The following is a 19898-nucleotide window of genomic DNA, read 5'->3' on the forward strand; positions in this document are numbered from 1 at the left end:
CATTTTTATAATTCTTCCAACTACGTAAGTTATGGTTGATCTAACAATGTATTCTAGTTCTCGTAGCCACAATATTGGTCCATGCAACTTACGATGTGGTTCTCATAAACCAAAACGAGCTTTTAATTTGGCTAGGTGTACTATAAATATTGCAATAACAGCCACAAGTGAAATTTGTAGAACAAGTGAATAACTATGTGCAATAGTAATAATTGTATTTATATTGCAAGTAATATTCCCCGCGTTTTATTATATATGTATACATTGCGTTCACTATGTTCATTGGTTACATCACTTTGCACTCATAAAGAATAGTACAAGAAAGCACCTTTCAAAGAAAAGATAAGTAATCTTATATGAATGTCTTCTTATGAGAAAGTCTTATTCCGCTCATCTCTCTAGTGAGGACATTCCGAACTACACTTTACTTTTCGGTGTCTGTTTGTAAATTTAGCGTGTTATCGGTCTTCTTGATAAAAAACATTTCGGCTCGATAAAAAGCATTTTATATAAAAAGCTCGATAAAAGCTAAATTAATAGGCATCGTCAGTTGGTTCCGCCATGTGTTTGTTGCTGTTGGCGTGAAATCCGTTTAGCGAAAAAGTTATTGTCGGATCGCGCGTGCGACTGTTGCGAAAAAGATTTCTGAAATCGAACGCTGAAAGCCCGCTATCTCATATTAGGAGCCTGGCTCATAATAGAGGACGTTCCTCTACCTTGAGAGGGAAGACCCGCCGCTTCGAGACGTCTTCGTTCTGAGGCCCGCGCCGCGGCCCGATTAACGCGCGTCCAACCGAGCAACAGGTAGTAAATAATCCGCAAACGTGGAACGCGTGGTGAAAGGTCCTCGTGGTGTGCTTTCAAAGACGCCACGCACCGCGGCCGGTGCGTAACGTACATTTAAAACTTTTAAACGCCGCTTTCGCGGTTCGGCTGGCAGCCGTTCATTATTCACGGGCGCTACGAGACGCACAGCGCGGCGCAGCGCGGCGCGGCGCTAGGCCGCTCCGCGCCGCGCCGCGCCGCGAGAATTAATTCGCCGACATGCATTTACGCCGAGAGGTGAGCGCGCGTGCATCCGCCGATAATCCGACGATTATTATTTATGATTCCGCTCGGCATCGCGACGTAAAAGGCTGAACGTTGTCCCGTGGGTTGTACGCGGGAGCCGACATGTGCGCGGCGCCCACGCGCGCGCCTTCCCTCCTCCGGCGCGCTCCCTCGCAGACGTTATCGTAGCCGGTAGTCTTGCCAATAACGCGTGCAAACGTCGGCATTGTCATTCGGTATCGTATATCGTTTATGTCCGCCCATAAATACGCTCCTCCCTCGGCGACGATTTGTCTCTCTCGGAGGAACCCGCGTCACGCAGGTCGAAACACGGCTTTTTGCACGACTTCGATCGGTCTGCCGCACGACGACCGTTCTTTCCGATCACTCAAAAGCGATTCGGTTTCGCCGAGAAGACATTGCTCTGTTATTTGCGATTTTATAACATGGCGTTTTTACGATATGTATACAGCTGTTTCGACAACGTGCAGTGGACAGAGTATTTCTAGATTTATGATTCTACCGTTGTAACGGTTATGACTTTATAACGGTTGTAAAAGCAGTCTGAAGATCGGTGGATTCGACAAGTTGCACAGTGATGGACGGAATGGTTGCGACACGGTTTTTTTTAACGAGTTTAGGAACGCGCGTTTAGATTTGGGGTTCCTCAATCTTCTTCTTTGAGGCATATTTTACTCGATGGCCATTTCAAGCGTTTCCGATCTGTTTCTCGAGTGAAATTTTTCTCGAAGGACGTAAACCCTTAATCTAAATGCGCGTTCCTAAACTCATTGACTGCTTTTCCACCGAGGGTCAGAGTCGGGCTAGAGTCGGGTCAGAATCGGGTTGGGGTGAGCGTTTTTGACCCAGTTTGGTGTTTCCACCGCAAAAACGCTCACCCCAACCCGATTCTGACCCGACTCTAGCCCGACTCTGACCCTCGGTGGAAAAGCAGTCATTGAAAAAGAGTGTTGCAACCATTCTGTCCACCGCTGTACACGTGTCTCTATAGACCTGCAGTTGTTATTTTTAATAAAGGACTCCGCACAAACCTTGTGGAAAATGCATTTCGGTGAAATTTGTTGAAACTTCGCCATTTTGTACACTAGGACTCACTGATGCCTTCCCACATGAATTTAGATACAGGTAGAACGCATATACATTTTCCATGTATGTAGAGGAAAGTCCTTTATTATGGGATAGGCTTTTAATATGAGATAGCGGGTTTTCAACATGAAAATTTTATCACAAATCTTTTTTCACAACTAATAGGCATTATCTATTGGTTTCATTTGTGAATTTATTGCCCTCGAAATGAAATTTGTTTAGTGGAAAATTGATTGTTAGATCGTGTAATCGTTGGGACGCTCAGTCTATATTTACTATGTCCTATGGTGTCTCCTAATGTACTTCGAATGATGCTGATCGAAAGTTACCATTGCCACGAGTCGATTCTATGAGCCGTTTTGCTTTGACAGCGCTTTCAAAGTACGACTTACTTATAGGCACTATTATCTATGATAACTTTTGATCAGCTTGAAATACAAAATGGCAAAGTTTCAGCCAATTTCACCAAAATTCATTTTCCATAAGGTTCGTGTAAGGTCCTTTCTATGAAATATATTAGCATTCAGCTGGGAATTGAGTTAATAAATAATACATAAGTGCATCTTTGTCGCAATGACAAACACATTAACTCTAGTAATCGATAATTTACGACTGCACGTATGCACATCCTCGAGCGTATTCTCCGTTACAGTTAACAGAGAGCCGTTTAATACGCGCGTTAATGTCGGTCTTGTATCCTTTTTACGTGTCCCTGTCTCTCCGCGAGGCTCGTGGATGATCGTGTTGGAATGAATTATGTACGCGTCGTGTTGCGGAGGATCTTTTTTCCAACGAAAGTAAATTAATGGCTCTTTAATTCACTAGCGACGTTACGCATAAACCGACAGCTGAAAGACAGCGCGAGACGATCGCAGTCGATCCGTGTAAATCGGTTCTAATCGCGCCTGCCCGGCCGCTTCTTGGAAGTGGAAACCGGCAGGCTCGGGTCAGACAACACACGTTTGGAAGTGACTCGCCTACTTTTACGCGTGGCATTTCGCAGTATCCTCCAAACATTTTCACGTAACACGCTAGTACCCTTTTTCCTCTCTCACCCCGCTTTTTATCTCCGCCGAGATGTTACCTCAGCGGGAAGTTAAAATCCACTTTTTCCAAATTGATTAACGCGAAAACTATCTTCCTTAATTGAGGAGTCAAGTGGCAGCTGAGCAATAACGTGGACGTTGTGACTTGTGGAAAAACATTTCGAATTTCATGATTCATCACGTCTCGCGGAGAGAGACTTCGCAGCCGATCGCGATCATTAATCTTCGGGATCTGTCGTCTCATGTACTCGGGAGCGCGATCGCGAGGCGCATCAACGGTCTTATCGGCTAACAGGGCTATCTCTCTCGCCTCTTTTCAGGCCGACGGGGGAATTAAGATTCACTAGATCGACTACTTTTACAATCAGTGACTCTAATAGGGTCCGAATCATCGGAAAAGAATCGAGTGGTTTTTATTGGCACTGTCCATAAGATTTCTTTATTGATCGTAGAGATACACAACAACTTCAGGAACGCAGCCTATTGGTTGAGATATACGTTTAGGTACCATTTACAAAGCACGAAGCTGGCTGAAAGTAGAGACTTCGAACACAACAACTTGAAGTCTAATTATCCACACGAGGAAAATTCTTTTCCTGAAAATTACGTAATAGTGGGACAACATGGCATTTCCAAGAATTGTATGAGAATTTTTTAAAATTTTACTATACATTTGACTAGTAATTGTAGTTAGTATATATTTCACTAGTAAAATGTATGGTAAAGTGTCAAAAACGACCACATGACTTTCAGGGTAAATTTTAAGAGACACTTCTCCGTGCAATTGCACACGAGATTTTGCTCAAATTAAACTAGGCCTACATTTAATATATAGAGGAAAGTCCCCTATTATATAAGACAGGCTCCTAATATAAGATAGCGGGGTTTCTATTAAAATAACAGGCATCGTCTGTTGGTTCCACCGTGAATTTATTGCCGTTGGAGTGAAATCTGTTTTTAGCGGAAAATTCATTGTTAGATCGCGGCGAAAAAGGATTTGTGATTGAATTTGGACGTTGAAAATCTGCTGTCTCATTATTAGAAGCCTAACTCATAATAGGGTACTTGCCTCTATTAAAACTAAACTGTACTAACAATTTTGTACACAACAAATGTAATCTTAAAACTAAATTATACAAAAAAATGTTGCAGAAATAAAAACAAGAACTTAAGGGCTAATAACCGATTGCACACGAGACAACTGTCAATAAGATTGTTACAAGTATCCTTTCTCGCGCTATCTTCGAGAAACCCCGCGAGACGCTCACGTCCGCTTTGAAGAATTGCGAGGTACATCGAAAGTAGCTGGCAATTTATTATCATCCCGCAAAAACGGGAACGGTTGCGTGATCGGTACACAATTCCGTCACTGTTACATCGAGATCGGTTGTTTCAGAATTGAGCAACGAGACGGCGTTTGGATCTGCCCAAGCGAGACTAACTTCCACCTCGTGGCTTTTTTGCTTGCTTTTCCGGGCCGGCGAGCCCGACAATTGGCCGATTCGATCGGCACTCGCGGGGGACGTCGGGGGAGGAGGAAAACCGATCGGCATTTCGGCATTTGCCGGCGATTTCAATGCGGGGATTGCGATCGCGCGGAGTGCGACTCCGCGCCGGGGATTTCCTTTTCACGGCGTGTACCCGCGGAATTTCAGATCGCTCGGACCGTTGAGATGCGCGGACATATCTTGGCATGGCGCGCGTTCTATTCGATAGTTTTCTCTACGCGAGCGCGCTGTGATTTAGTTAAATAGCGACTCGCTCTGGACGCTTCCTTATGAAACCAAAGTGTAAGCCGCCGCTGGAATCCCGATCCGCGCTCTCACCGTAAAACGAGCAACCCCGTCGAATTCCGCGTAACTCATAAGTGAAGCCGATTACATAAAAAAGACGATCACGATGTTGATCTTTCCAGTATCGCGTATTTATAATAATAAGTTTTTTGCATGGCCGTAGATTATAAAGAGATTAATTTGATTCCTCTTACACTTATTTAGACCAGTTTTGATTTAACGTGAATAGGATACATCGTAAATAAGGAAAAATTTCCATGATGGCGAACGGAAGGAATGACTCGGTGTATCGCGCTACGATTTTCAATTGCTTCCTCTCGAGATTTCAATAAACTTGTGCGCCTCGCTTTTGCTCGCTTTAACTTGTTGCTCTCGTCTCGTCTTGATTTTATTGACATTTCATCTCTCTCGACGCACAGATGTCGATCCGGCAATCGGACGGAATTCGCTGGAGTCTAAAATTGAAAGTTGTTACTCTCTTAACGTATCTTATAATATTAATTACAACAGTTTCCGTCATTTATAGCAACTTCGTGTAGCTTTTTGCGGTAGAGGCAGTAATATATTTTTTACCCCGGCTATAATTTAACTGTTTTCACAAACCACGAAATAAAAAATTTTAATAAGCAGTTACCATCTCATCTTACACAGAATTGCGTCAGACGCAGCTACACCGCGAGATGTATTTTCTAGTGCAAATATTTTATTATTCGCATTTGTGCAGATTCTTCTACGCTGAGGACGGATGCGCAAATGTTCAGACGCAATGGACATTTGCCTAGTCTTGCTTATAAACATAGTTTCACATTTGATAAAAAGCTGCGCGCGATAAAAGTCGACTGTGAAAGTATTAGTACAACCTGGGGCTACGTATGAGAGCCAGGTGCAACATCAAGATTCGTCGCGAGCAGCACACGAGCCTTTCTCATGAATTCCGCAGCGCGCTTCCACCGCGTTTGGCCTTTCGTCAGGAAATCGCGGATTAGGACGAGCAAGTACGGTGATAGGACGGTCGCGGGGAGGAGAGAAGCGATGAAGGGTTCTGGCGTAACAGAGATATTAAACAATTGGTTCCGCCATTAAACACGATCATCATCAGGCACAATAATTTTCTCAGTTCTGTTAGCCACGCTGAAAATGGTTTCTTACCCGCTGGCGGATATCCGAGTTTGCGAAATTGCCCGTTAGTGCGGCCGATGAAAAGCGAACGCGGCGAATACGATGTTTGCCCGCGCAAAACGGCGAGCGACTCTCGCCGGGCATCCGCTGACTATTAAGGGCCAGTTTCACAAACGCCGGTTAACTGTTGACCAGAGTTCAGTTGACTCTCCCCATCTTTTTCTATCTTATTATCTGAGGCCCGGTTTCATCAAACGCCGCTTAACTTTAATCTTAGTTTAATTCACGTTTGTCTCCTTCTAAAGTGACAGTTGGAAAGAGACAAAGAACGAACTAAGCTAAGTTTCAAGTTAAGCGACGTTGGTAAAACTGGCCTTAAGAATATTAAGGGCCGGTTGTTCCAATCTCTCGATAAGTTAACTAATAGTTAAATCATATGTGTGTCTTTATTTTTCCTTCAGAGACAAAAACAAACATATAATATATTTAACTGTTAGTTTTTACCAAGAGGCTGGAGAAACCGGCCCCAAGCCGTGTTGGGTTTCCGCTATCAGAACAATTTCCTCAGGAATTGACGGTTAATTTGAGATTTGTTAGAAGATAATTTTGTCTTGATATCCAGCCAAGTTACTTCATAAAGTCTCTCGTAAAACATAATCGTTTACTTAAGTAGAAAATTTTAATAGTTGTAATTTATGTTACGTCAAAGCAGAGAGATTTTTCATAAAATCTACCTAGTATAAATCTTTAACATTTTTGATAAAAGTGTCCCGTCAAATTGCTAGGTTCATATCAACAAGTTAATATTGTACAATTACGGTATAATTCAAAGATACATTGTCCTAGAACTTCAACATACTGTATAATAACTGTCTAGTGAAATTAAACTGTCATTATTTCAGACCAGCATTTGAAGTGCAATATTTTCTACCGCGTCGTTATAAAAATGATCTTCTAACGTGTACCAACGTAAATATGGCAAAACGAAGACAATAATGATTAGAAACACATATAATTCGCATGACGAAGCGTTATACTGTTATTACGACAAAATAAAATTCAGCTTGCGCAAGGCTCGAATTTGTTTACGCGTTTCGACAAACGGTCGATCCGGTTCGTAATTGAGCAAATAAAGTTTCATCTTTAACGAGCGATTGTGATTTAAAAGGAGTGAAATCGACCGCGAATAAGAAAACGAGAGGCGCGACAGTATAGAAAATAAATGGGGAACGCCCGTGAGCGATGGCACACGGAGACCGAATGGGCTGAACGTAATTTAATTGGACGCTCTAGAAAGTGCCTTCCTAATTAATCGATTAGCACGTTATTAGTTGTCGGGCGAGCGCGAGTCAGGAAGCGACCGCGTAATTAAACATTCGATTTAATATCGCGCTTCAATACTGCCGACCGCTTTCCATAATGATTACTAATGAGAGAAGATTTTCTCGATTAACATAAAACTCTTCCGACGGTTTATGCGTAGGCTCGCTAATTCATGTTCTCTCAGTTGGAAAAGCTCAGCTTTTTTAGGGTCATTAAAGTTTCATCGAAACGTTGTGTTAAGTGTTGAAATTGTAGGACACATTAGAAATTAGAAAATTAATGAAATCATAAATGAACGCGCAGTTAACAAATATTTCTGTTACTTTTATTTGCGACGATTAAAAAATTACGTTATCAAATCCGAACACTTAACGTATAAAATATAATTTACACTGTCGTCAGTTTGCGTGTATAACGTTCGTTCGTTCACTAAATTAGATAGCGCTCGGTTTCTAATTATTTCCCCGGGTAATTGTCGCGTTTTAAAATCGCGCGCGATCGCTTCGTCGCGTCGAAACGGGCAACGGGGTGTGGAACTTTTTGCCAGGCGTACAAGGAAAGCCGGGGAATCTGCTCGATCGCTTGAAATCGCCGACAGGATTACACGGACTCTTCCATATTGCGCATAAGTATATACAGCGATCCGCCACGAAATCAGGAATAGATTTTCATGAATTTTCCTCCGGGGCCGGTTATTGCCCAGCCGTTGGCCTGATTCCCTTTCTTTAACCTCCCTTCCACTTGCACTCCCTTCCTCCTTCACCGATCTGCCTTCCGTCCTCTTCCGCGATCGTCCCGTTCCCTCTTCGTCGTCCCTCTTGGCCGTAACGCATCTATCTCGTCTCCTCTCCACGCTCGATCGTCTGCCGATCCGCCGATCTCGTCGGCCGTACCGCCCAACTTCTACGCGGCATCTCCGACCGTTTCCTCATGAAATATTCACGCAGTACGACGAAATCATCGTTTGTTAGTCAACACCATCTCTTTGTCTTTCTCCTCCTCCTCGCCTCTTCTCTCTCACGAGAGCGCGAGGGCCTTATACCGTCGGGGCATTGTCAGCCTCGTGGCCCATTTCTTTCTGCGCTCCGGCGACCTTTTAGTCATCGTCACGTTTCTTTTCTCGCGATGCATTTGCGAGTAGAAAATATTCAGGGAGGTATAGAGTGCGTTTCTTATATCGATCGCCTTGTAATTTTTGGAAAAAAATTTCAAGTCTCTCTCTATCTCTTTGATTTGTGAAAAAGGAAAACGATTTGATGGCAAATGGAGAAAGAAGAACTAACAAGGACAGAAATAATTTTAATAACGAATAATGGCATAATCATATAATTTTAATTAGAAGTTCAAGGTATATTTATAAAATCTGTACCTGAGAGGTCAACTGTTACAACTGACGTTCAGTGAATCTATACGGGAGAATCAAAATTAACTTGCATTTGTATAAGTTGCTTTTTCATAACATTCTTTTGTTTAAAAGTATCTTCTTCAAAAAGATAATAATACAATAATTAATTACAGCGTTCAGTTGAAATGAAGACATCGAAATCGATAATTTTGCAGTTACGACAGTTTCTACTATTTAGGTACAGAAATGTTGATAAAACTGAGATTTTAAAAAATTACTTAGAGGCGCTAATTATTTGTTAAAAGTTATGAACTTCGTGAACAGTTTGTTTTTGTACGAATTTATGTTTACTCATTAATTTCCGCGTTGTACTTGAACGAATCCTGGTTATGATGTTCAATGCGTTAAAATTATTATCAAATATACGTATATACTTGATTCACATTTATATTTTCTCGATCAAAACCTTAAGTATAAAAGGATTAAAATTTTATCGCGCGAAATCGAAAGATAGCCGTATTTATTGTTCTTTGTCTTAAACGCTCAATGTGTATTTCCTAATTATTATATTAATGCAATTGACTATGATTTCTCATAAAATTGATCAAAAGTCACGGTAGCTCTCGTAAAATATGACGCCTGAAAACGGTGTAATCAACGATCTAATAAATTACTAGTGCTCCCGCAACCTTGGAACGAAATGGTACTCGAACACCATCGCAAGGCCGTCGACTGGTGATGCACGAAACGAAAATTGGTGAAAGGATGCGTGGGATAACACAAGCCTCTCTGAAGGGTGCCGCGACGTTCACCAAGATTTTCTGCGCTTTTAATGAGCAGGTAGATCGTTAATAGACCGCATCGATCGTGAGAACATTTTCGTTTTCAGCCTGACAAATCGGCGATCTCGTAACGTCCACTACATTCCTGCGTCCGTTGATAGATAAGCAAATGACGCGAGTAACAGTATCTCAAGGTGGTAAATAAACGTTCGCGGTATCAAGATTGCAGAAGTTTCTTTTGTATTCTCAGATTTGTGTTTAACTAAAGTTTATCGCTCGTGTTCAACATAACCATTGCAAAAGATCGCTAATGAGCAGGCAACCGAAATTGTAGCGTGCACGATCATACCCTCTTCAATTTGTCAGATGACTGACCGCCTTAAGATGCTGGTTTCGATTTCAATTCACGATTATGTTCGCATGTAACAATGCGAAGGCGGAAGGCGGCTCGTCTCGCAATGACGAGCAAGAAGTAACAAGTGTGCGCAACCTTCAGCGATGACGGAGGGCTGATTAAGCAAATCAGAAACATGCGTACCTGATGCGAACGCGGTCGATTCTCCTCGTCATCGCGCGATCGAATTGTGAGTTTCGGCATTGATCTGTTGTAATTTTCATCCTTCTACCAAAAATTTGTACACAATGCATTCATTTCATTGGATCACTCTCAGAAAGGATTTCTGTTACCGAGACAAAAATATTCTTGACGCATTTGTATCTCTCACAACCTCATTTAGTATAAAAGCAAGACAATATCAAAATGAAATCAATAATTCTTATTCTCCTCTATCGAATTAAAAAAGATCGACTTACCAGAGGTTGGCACACGATATTCGACAAATGACGCTAAGTACTATCAGTTTATTATGGATTTTAGAATTTTTCATTTAAGATTATAGTATTCCTTTTTCTGTAATAAATACGATTTGCGCTACATCGATCCTATTTTATGATACAATCAAGTGTAATAGCATTGGATCCGGAAATTTTTTCTGTGGATGATATACTACAACTCTATATAATTTACTAATAAGAATATTCTTCAAGTTGCCAGCAGTAATTAACAGCTTCAGTATTTTCTTGACCATATCTGGCATTTTTAATAATACAGAAAATTTATTGTGGAAAATATTACCTCAGCTAGGGTTTGAACCTGGACGTCTAACTCTTTATGTATTTTAAGCTACAATTATCTTTTACATTCATTATAATTGTAGATTCTTATTGGAGCAATTTTGCGTCCCAAGTTTTTTATTAAAAAATCGCAATATGTAAATATTTCCGATGATTCATAGTGAAATTAACATCGTGTATGCATTGAATAACTTATCGCTCGATGTTTCTGCGGTACGTTGCTTAATTACCGACAATTAACTGACTTTTATGAAACCCGGTCATGATCAGCAAATGTAGCGCATTGTCACCGAGAGTCACCGGATTCAATTAATTTAATTAACTCTCTCATTAATTTTGGTGCAAACTGCTGTACTTTCCGCGCGATTTAACCGCGGAGATCGAATTAGATATCGCAGTCGTTGTTGTTGGCAAATGTTTATTTAGTTGTACGATACGTTTAAGATGTTCGATTAAGCGAGATAGCGAGCCGGGGAAGCCGCAGTGAATCGCAAGATGAAGTAAGAGGGTCAACGTGTATGGGATAAGTGGTGGCGCGCATACATATGCGTTGAATAATAAAACGATGTAGGTACCGCTCGGCCCTTTTTTACATCTCCGTTTGCCACTTTACGCACCGCACGATGTTATCGCCGCTCTTACATCACGAATGTAGGCTGTGGCCTCAAATTTAAGCTTCCATCTCGACGCGCTACAATTATCTTTCCACGAAGGCAAGGTCGCCGCATTGTCCACTCGAAGATGCAGTCGATGCAGTCTCGCCGTGCCACAAGGCTAACGTCGAGTCCGTTCGCCACAATTAAATGACGAACAATGCGCTTTTTGTACAATTGTCACGATGTACCTCGCGCTAAGTTCGTTGCGCAAGGGCGCGCGCTTCGTTTGTACTTTTGTGAGCTAAGAAGCTCGCCGGCGCGGCCCGGTCTATAATTTTCGCGTTTCTTTTTTTCGCCGGAGAATGGCTAATTTAATATGCAGTTTGCTCAAACGGTGCACCTCGTCCTTTCGAGACATAAATCAAGACCGAAGTGGAAAAAAAATCACACGTCCGCAGTAATGTTCAGTGGTCGCCGCCCAGTCGTAAAAGCGTCAGCTTCGTGTTTCGGGCTGCCGCCGAACGATCTTTCGGCGGGATGCAACGCGTGGACACTCCGGTGTTCTCGCACACCTTCCACGACGAGGCAGTTTGCGAATTTTCATTTCCGTCGCGAGCGGCAATACGTAAAGGCCTGCGTCCACGGTGCTAAAAATTGGTCCACGTTCTAGTTCCGAGAAACCTGTAGCCAATCAACTCGCAGCTTTTATGCAATAGCTCGGAATTTCACGAAACTAGAACTTGGACCAGGTTCTAGCATCGTGGACACTTGGTCCAAGTTCTAGTTCCGAGAAACGTGTGGCCAATCAACTTGCAGCTTTTATGGAATAGCTCGGAATTTCTCGAAACTGGAACTTGGACCAGGTTCTAGCATGGACACGATGCTTTAATTCGTGGAATCGGCATTAATAGAGGCTCGAGGAGACTCGACTCTGTCCTGAATCTTTGGGAGCGTTTTAAGACCCGTTACGCAGTCGACTAAATCGCCGGAGCGTAAACGCCTTTTATGATCGATCTCTCGCAAGGATTTTGGCGCGGTCCGACATTTTTAGCGGATCGCGCTCATAATTTTCTTCGCAAACTGGTTTGCGCGTGTTTCCTGCGGGCGGCCACATCGCGAGATAACGTTGAGTTTCTCGAACTTATCTGCAGCTATTATTAATGGGTTGTAGATACCATATGTAAAACGGCTTATCGTGATTGCTCATTACGGTATCGCACTGTCACTCGAATGCGAATCGTAAATTTCGTTTAACCGAGAATCCCGCGTGGATTGTCCGTGGCGCGAGACGGAGTTTCTAAACGGCAATGAAATTTAACAATGGCATTGCGGTACTGCACGAATTTAATTTAAAGGCAGCGAGTCCATTGTACGCGCGAGAATGTATAAATAGACACGGCATGCGCGGGCCCACGCATCAGTCTTTATGCCACCGAGGATCCCGGCCTCGTCGCGAAACGAATTTACATTTATGGCCATAGGCAAAAAGACGATTGAAATTATTTCAATTTTCCCCTCCTAAACGACTTCTTATATAAGCCCCGTTCTTCGAGCGGAGATCATTTGCATCGCAGAGTGAATCCGTTCGCTGTAAAAAAAAAATTGCGCTCACTCCAATCATTTTTTTCACCGACATGCGGTTGGCTACTGGCATTAATAAACACATTAAGGCCCGGTTTCACCAGCGTCGCTTAACTTTAAGCTCAGTTTCATTCGTTCTTTGTCTCTATTTTACGCCAAATGACAGCGTAGTCCACGTCGTTCCCGTAGAGAATTTAAAAAAAAGTCCTTTGTCTCTTTCCAACTCTGTTACTTTCGAAAGAGACAAAGAACGAATTAAGCTAAGCGTAGAGTTAAACGACGTTGGTAAAACCGCACCTAAATCAAATTATCGTAATCTTGTCGGACTTGAAATATTTCGCTTAATTTTGTAAAATTGTTTAAAGAGCCTGAAGAAATTTTAAATGCAGCTCGTACGAGGACTTCGTAAAATATAATATATACTGAAGTGCAATAAATAAATCGACAGGGGTTGAAAAGGGGAAAATTAATTTGCAAATATAAAATAAAGGATATCGGACTTAAAATAATGTCCAGCGCTTACTTTACAACGCTCGAGTTGATAGAAACGTTAAAAAAAATGCGCTTTAATGACGCGTCGAATATCCGGAGATCGTGCGATTATTTAATATTAAGACAGTGCGTGTATCGCTGCAGATTGTGGAAGACACCGGTTGGTAGGATCGCCGCGGCAGAGAGGAACTTAATGGCCGGTACTCGGTGACGGCAATGTCGTTCGGGGCCCGTTTTATTGCCGTTTGCGCCAGTCCAGGACCGAGGTGAGGACATTGTTCGAACGTCTGGGAATCTCTCATGATTGTCGTGCTCTCCATTCTCGTAATAGCCGGCGTATTCAAATAGCCGGCCTACCGCTTGTATACGTTTGTTGAGCAACGCGAAGGAAAAAAAGGAAAAACGAGGGAGGGTAGGATCCCGATGTCGTTCGCGTAATATCGCCTTTGACGCCGCCACGTCCCGCACGGTTTTGCAAGGATGGGATTGACGAGAAAAACGGAGTAGGCGGAGTCGTCACGTACGGCGTGTTGCGTGTTAAACCGTATCTGATCGATCACCCTCTGGCTTTATTCGACTCTACATTTAATCTTCCGAGAGCTCGTTTTTCAATACGTAAGATAATATATTTAATAACAAAAGGAGAATCGCTCGTTGCGCAAACAAGCACCTGGATCGAGGGCCAAGAATTCTTGGAGGAAGAAGAAGGCCCGTATACTTCTTGGCCTTTAGTCCAGATAGAGGAAAGTCCCCTGGTACAAGATAGCAGGTTTCCCAAATTCAATCACAGATATTTTTTTTTCGCAACGATTACACAATTTAACAACGAACTTTCCACTAAACAGATTTCTAGGCACCGCGTTATTCCATATTGAGATCCTATCTCATAATAAAGGACTTTCCTCTATGATTGCGCACGGAAAAAAATGCTATTGAATTAAACAAAATGAAGTTGCTGGAATTAACGTTAACATCACGGGTTGCCGCAAACACAAATAATTCACTCAATTGTATTTGCTATGGATTTTAATTTTAAGCCTTGAACTAAACATCCAGATTATTGAGACAACAAGCTGATATTTTTCATTGATTAATACCGATGTTGTCTCAACGATTTTATTTCAATTACACCGATTCTGTTGATACAACGTCGTTCCTTTTTCCGCGTGTAAATTGCCGAAATCGAACGACACGTTACGCATAATCGATTTCAAGTACGACGCGAACTATTACGATCCCTCAATGAGTTTCCTGCGATCGGTCTCGTGAGTCAGTCAATTTCGCAGCGGTGGGAAGATCCGGGGGATCTTACCCGCGCGAGATTTACCTGTACGAATCCTCTCCGCTCGCACAAATGATCGTAATTCCCAAAGGCGAGAGAGGCAGGCGATCCGGCGCGTATTATTTACAATTACTTTGGTGCGATGCGCGCGATGTTCGCGCCCGTCGTAATTTGCGATTTATCGCGTACGGATAGTCGATGGGTGCGTCGGCGCACGTACGGAGCCGATTCTAACAAATTGCCGATAGCGAGGCAGAGATGGATCGGGCGAGCAGAGCGCGAGGCAGGCTCGTGCAAGGGAGAAGAAAATAATAGGCCACGGGACAAGAGCCGGCCTGCCGCTCTCGACCGCATTGGTTTCACATAACTGTTAACGGCGTTGTCGGTCGGTCTATATCGAGATCGGCATCGCCTCTCGGCGGCAACAAAAATCCTCGCCGCGTCCCGCGCTCGACTTACCTGTTATCAATTAACTGTTAACGTCGCCGGCGCGCTCGGTAGCGCGTCTATTGCGTGTGTTATCGACGCAAGCCGTGCGCTATGAATAATGCATCTCCGGTGTATCTCTCGTGCCACTTAGTCGAACATCCTGACTCGCGTCACCTTCATTATACACACCGAGAGCGATTTGACGCGAGAGAAGTACAATGGAGCGAACTTTGCGTGGTCCTATCACAGTTTTCACCGACGGTCCCCAGTAAACACCGAGCACCGGTTACGTTGCACTTCGATCTGATCTCTTTCGCAAGGTTGTGTCTCATTTTTACACAATTTCCGGTTTTTCCGTTCAAACGCTCATTCCGCTTCTAAATAAGTGTTTAAGAAAATCACAACAATGCGACACACGTGTTATATTTTATATTTACGTCGTTGAGTGAGGCACCGCAACGCAAATGCAACGTAATTGACGCTCCGTGTTCACTGAGGAACGTCCTCCCCCTTTTTTTTCACCCCGATTGATATTCACGGCGATTACGACCTTGTAAGAATCTCAACGTAGCTATTACTTTTTGGCACTTAATAATTAAAATATCTCAGATGTGTTTGTACAAACGAGATTTCGTGACTACCGCGACTGTCGCGTGATTCGACGTCCGTCACTTTTGCGTTTGCATTATGTAAATGCGGCCTGCGTTATTTCGTCCAACGTAAACATATTTATCGGGGTCTCCCGTGTCTCGCGCCGCGTATCGGTATAATCTTACGTGTTCTGTGTCCCTCGAATGGGCGCAGTCGCGAGCGCGCGCGCGCGCGCGCGGGCGCCTGGAGGCACGTAAATTTATGAACGAGGAAACGGCGGGGATGACGCAGGAACATAGCTTTTGCAACGTCTGCTTCCTTGGGCGGCAAAACGAACCGTTCGGTGATATAAGGACGAGCGTGGGCGGATTCGCTCTTGCGCGGGATCGCAAGCGCGGCTTCGGAAACTGGTCTCGAAACGAATTAGACGTCCAACGCGTTTTCGCGCGCGAATTTATGGGCGTGACTTTGCGTCCCTTTTAATTGCATTACGCGATTTTTATCTCGTTTCATTTGGCTTTTATCTTTTTAGACTCCTTTATAACGCCCCACGCAAGGCCACGATCTCCGCGGTGTTAAGATCCGCGATGAGAAAGCGCGCGCGATCCACGCTCGTGAGTGTTTTGTACAAATTTTTGTACTGTTGTTATTCGAACTCGTGTTACTAAATTAGCCACTAAAGTTGCGAGAAATAAACCGAAATTCCAAGGGGTAAACCGCTGACCACGTTCACGTGCGCCAATGCCTACTAATGCATTAAAATTCGACGTTGGTTGATTTTATTATCTTATTTTACCTCGTTTCACTGGTTTTATCTGTTTGGATTCTTTGTAACGCCCCCGCAAGGCCAAGTAACGCTCACTAATGCCCAACAAATGCCTAGGAATGCCGCAGACCTGTAGAGTGAGGGGCAGAATGGCCGGGACACCTTTTTTTTCTACTGCGTTTAGGAACGTGCATTTAAAGTCAGGGTTACGTTCCAGATCTTCTTCTCCGAGGAATATTTCACTCGGTGGCCATTCCGAAACTGTTCCGAGCATTTCCGATCTATTTCTCGAGGTATGCGGAGTCTACAATGCGAGCCTCGGAGTCGCAGTCGTAAGAATAATCGACCGTCCACTGAGAAAAATGTCCGATTAAGGACAATCGGATAATCCACTTACGTACAAACGGATGTGTACGATTAAATTGTATATCCGATGAAAAATATGATCGGTCTTTCAATGAAATTTCACCGGGGTAACTGCGTTTCACCGGATAAATTTCATCGGGTATATCAATAATTTAATCGGAAAACCGAGGGGGACACCGCTGAGCAAAATCTTGTACACCAATGCCCACTGATGCCCAGTGGGCATCACACTATCTTATTATCTTATTTTATCTTATGCATCTTGTTTTATCCTATTTTATCTTTACACTGAGAAAAATTTTCATCGGATAAACCAATTAAATAGTATGTCCGATGGTTAATTTTTCCGATTACGTTTTCCGATTATATTATGGATATATCCGATGAAATTTATCCGATGAAATGCAATTACCGATGAAATTTGATTGAAAAACCGATCAAATTTTTCATCGGATATACAATTTAATCGGATATATCCGTTTGTTATCATGTAATTGGATTATCCGATTATATTTAATCGGATATTTTTCTCAGTGTATAATACTCCAGTAAGGCCTAATGCCCAGACTAATGCCCAAAAAAGCCTAGTAATGCCGCAAATCTGTACACCACAATGCCCTCAGCGGTTTTTCCCTCGCGGAAAACGTAATCGGCAAGATTAATCATCGGAAACGCCATTTAATTGGTTTAGCCGATGGAAACTTTTCCCAGTGCAATTGGTCAATTCAGTCAGACAGACACACAAGAATTCACCAATCGACTATTCTTAGACCCGTGACTCTGAGACTCGCCTTGTAGACCCCGCATAAAATTTTCCTCCGAGAAAATGTTTTGGAACGTAAGCCTGAATCTAAATGCGCGTTCCTGAATTCATTAAAAACAGCGTCGCAACCATTCGGTCCGTCACTGTACACCACAATGCCCTCAGCGGTTTACCCCTCGGGAAATCCAGACAACCTCCGAGAGAAAAACTTGTATATCTGAATGATATAAAATTATTTGAATCAATTGAATGATGGCTTTTGCAGAATATTGCGGTATCTACAAACATGACGTATCTATTGCAAATCACAAAGAATTGAGTAGCGGAGTAACGTGTAGGCGTTCTGTCAATTAATTTTAATTGTCATATTTGACGAAACGTTCGCACTTGTCAGGCGAGACGTCGACAACGAGTAAAACGTCGGACAACGTGCGCGGTAATGCTCGTGAGCGTTCGATTGTTCTCACTCAAATGAATCTCTCCCGTCTCCGCCTATTGCTATTCAATATTCCTGTTCGCAGATTGCTGCGCACGCGACACCGCGTCTGCATTTCGCGGGAACTCCGTAATTACCGGGAGCGCGGGACGCCGGCGTCAGGAGTACGAGTCGAGATTTCGTCGACGACGTCGGACGCACGATTCAATCGGTAAGGATTTTTTCTTAATATTAGCATTTCTGTAACAATCTGGATAGGAAGACAGGAATTGCGGTTTTTGTATAAAATTAGTTTTATAGCTTACGAAACTGGATCCGTCGAATTAATTTGCTAGACTGACTTAAATACACAGAAATTTGCGAATAAAAGCTCTGCGCGAACCATCGCTTTATTGACAAGTCGTGTCTCTCCAGAAGGTGTTAAGTGCCTCTTTACTCCCATCTTATTTCACGTTTAAACTGTTTTATCAAGATTATGATTGATGTGATTTGCCATTTGATGGAAATATTCAAGAATATTAATAGGAATGATTCATAAACGCTCTGGTTCTTCTCTGGAAAATACCGAGCGCACGACACTCATAAATATTTAGCAGCGCAGGAATACACCGACGACACACGGCGTCCCGGTGTCGTGACGACCAACGGGAAGAGAGAAAATCGTAAATCGCCTTACCTTATACGTCATGCCACGACCTTGAAGCCGAGGGTGACAGCGGTTCCCGCACTTGCGTTGGCTTCGCGACACTTTTCCACCTTTGCTCTGCTCATAAGGCAATCCGCGAGCGAGGTAGAAAGAGGCGTGAAAGGAAAGGGAGCAGAAAAAAGGGAAAGGGAGAAAGTCAGATTATATACCGGGGGCGGAAGGGGTGGCGAGAGAAAGGGCGGCTGGATGCTGAGGGAACACTTGTTTTTTGCAACAACACACTGGCCTCACACTTCGTGATCACTCTCCCTCTTTCGCGGGGCCCTTTCCACGCGCGCGAAAGACGTCGGCCCTTACGAGGATACTAGACACCGGAACGTCCGCACGAACATTCCGCCGACCCGTGCCGGATCGTTCCTCAACGATAGTACATCCAGGATCCACCGGAAGCCTCCTCGTTTCTTGCACCTCGTGGTACCGCAACCACGTGCTCGGATAACGGTTCCGATCGTTCCCGCTCCGGCGATGCACGACGCGTGTCCCTTTTTTTTGTTTTTGTGTCACACACCGCACCAGACAGCCTCCCGTTTTCTCAGAGAGACAGCTCTCTCTCTCTTTCTCTCTCTTTCTCTCTCTCTCTCTCTGTCTCTCTCTCTCTCTTCTTGCTGACTAGAGCTCGTTCTGTCCTCGTGCTCCGATCGGGCGCCAAACGGCGGCAATCGATCTTGTGAAGAGAGGTCCAATCCGGATGAGCGATCGCTGTGGGACCACACTGGCGATCTCGGTGCGAGGCCCGGATGTGTATCGAGGCGCGCGCGTGCGTCGCGTCGACAGGACAGTCGAGTCCTGACTGTTGATCTCTCTGACGGGAGGAGCGACGGAAGGAGCCGCAACCACGTTGCTCACCACCGTCCGGCGATCGTTTGGTGCTCCGTTGTCCAGGTCCTCTCTTGAGGCGTGTGATATCTCCCTCCCCTCCCCCTCCCCCTCCCACCCTCGCGCTGTCTCTCTCGTTCTTTTCCTCGTGCCGCGGACGAGGCGGAATATCAGCGTGAACCGTGAGCGCTCACGGAGGAGATTCGTGAGACGCGACGAGAGCGGAGTGGTCCGTACGGTGGTGAGTAAGCCGCGCGCCGATGTGTGAGGCGGGCGATGCCGCGTACGAACGTCTCGCGCGCGCACAGGCGCACACACCGTACACACACATGCGCGCCGTGACCGTACACAGACACGCGGGATACACACGTACCG

At 44.0% G+C, this 19898-nt stretch overlaps 1 protein-coding gene across 1 annotated transcript in view; it reads right to left on the minus strand.

The window, feature by feature from the left end:
* The window catches only part of LOC105565472 (transcription factor hamlet-like), a 31348-nt gene extending 11757 nt beyond the window's left edge, over positions 1-19591 (minus strand). The window contains exon 1 of the mRNA XM_012018716.1: positions 18678-19591. The gene's annotated coding sequence lies outside the window, so the exon portion shown is untranslated. The remainder of the gene's footprint in view (positions 1-18677) is intronic.
* Between the last annotated feature and the right edge of the window lie 307 nt (positions 19592-19898).

Source organism: Vollenhovia emeryi, unplaced genomic scaffold (genome assembly GCF_000949405.1).
Source record: "Vollenhovia emeryi isolate VEMERY1.0 unplaced genomic scaffold, V.emery_V1.0 DF939152.1, whole genome shotgun sequence".
Classification (NCBI taxonomy): Eukaryota; Metazoa; Arthropoda; class Insecta; order Hymenoptera; family Formicidae; genus Vollenhovia; species Vollenhovia emeryi.